Here is a 1,827-nt window from a genome sequence, read left to right on the forward strand (position 1 = left end):
CGAAGGGCCTGTTTTCGCATTGTAGGGAATCTAATCTAAAAAATATACTGCTGATGGTGGAAATCAGAAGGATGATAGAAATTGATCTGAAGACTGAGGAGGTCTGGGAGCACCTGTTGAGAGAAATCAGCGTTAACATCTTGGATCCAGTGATGCTTGCAAATAGCTGATGGCAGTGTTGCTAACTCGGAAGAACGTACCGTCACTTTCAGAGAGAGGCGCTTTTCCTGAGATGAGAGATTGTAACGGCACATGTGTCTATGATTAGACGACATCTGTGGAGTGTGCTGAGAATTGATAATACGTAAGAAATGCTTGGAGTTATGTTTTGATGAATAGGCAGCAGGTTTGAATTTAACCAATTATTTTAAAGTATACCTAGGAAACAAAAAAAACCGATTGCATTGACAAGAATGAACCAATCAGTCAGAGACAAATTAGTCAGAGACAACTTCCCATCGAATCGGAAAGCAGTTGTCATCCAAAAGTTGATCTCAAAGGAAATCTCCCAGAAGGCACCCTCTTTTTTTTTAGAGGTAACAAGATACGTTATACAAAGACAAATGCTGTAAAGATTAAGAAGTCCCAAGGAGAATACAGATCAATTGGTACCTCGGGAGGAAACAGCAGATTCGGACCACTGGAACAAAGACTGCTTGGAGACTGGATGAACTTTGAGACTCCAATTTAATGTTTAATAGCTGTCTAATTGGAGCAGCATTTTAATGCGTTTGGAGTCAGATAATGATAAGTTGATAAAAAGGTAGTTCGGATTTCTCAATAGCTTTAGTTTAGCGTTTAATGTAGATAGGAAATTAAATAGTTAAATTCCCATAAACAGTGGGAATCAAGGGTTTTCTTTCACTCACTCACATTTAGCAGTGTCCGGGGCAAAGTGAACTTTTCACGGTGTTTTCAATTAGCGGTGGGACTCAAATTTCAGAACGTTACAGTAACTAGGAAAATACTTTTCTGTAGAAGACAGGGTAAGGGAACAGGGTTCGATATAAATAATATGTGGTGAGATAGAGATAGTGAGTCTGAAAACTGAGGAGCAGAAAAAAAGTGGATAACGATCAACCCCTAAGTAAATGGGTAACAGCTAATTGGGAATCTTACTGGATAACAATGCTATGTGCATATTTGTAGACTCTGTGATAACAAGGGCCTGGTATGTCGGACAGGAGGAAAACTTGGAGAAGTCGTTCAAGCACTAGAAATGTTGAATTCGTTGTTGGTTTCAGAAGGATGTAATGTTCCCAAACGGAAAATCAGGTTCTGATGTTCCAGCTTACGTTGAACTTCGCTGAAGCTCTGCGGAGACGTTGCTCAGGGAACAATGTGCTGTGTTGAATGGCTGGACAACGGGAACCTCGGGTGTTTGCTTTGTGCACAGAATGTTTGTTTTCTCGGAAAGAGCTGCACACTCTATGCTTTGTTTCTGCAATGTAGAGAATCCTACATTGTGAGTACCGAATACAGAAGACTATACCGGGTGAAATGCAGGTAAAGCAGAGCTTCACCTGGAAAATGTGCGTACTACCATAGATTCTGAGAAGGAAGGAAGTCATAGGCAGGTGCAACACTTTCTTGGTTTACAGCGGAAGGTGTTGTGACGCTGTTTCGGTTGCATTGGGAATGGATGACAGTATACTGGCCGGAGTGGTTCTTGTGGAAGGCTGACAAGAGAGAAGGAAACTGTTTCTGGTGGTTGCATCCATCTGGAGGTAGCAGAAATAATGGCCTATGATGCTGAAATAATATGCAAATATTAGTCAACACAGTCAGTATTGGTAGAGACAGAATCTGCTGCATTTCTTTTATGAT

The sequence above is a fragment of the Hemiscyllium ocellatum genome (assembly GCF_020745735.1).
Source record: "Hemiscyllium ocellatum isolate sHemOce1 chromosome 41 unlocalized genomic scaffold, sHemOce1.pat.X.cur. SUPER_41_unloc_4, whole genome shotgun sequence".
Taxonomy (NCBI): domain Eukaryota; kingdom Metazoa; phylum Chordata; class Chondrichthyes; order Orectolobiformes; family Hemiscylliidae; genus Hemiscyllium; species Hemiscyllium ocellatum.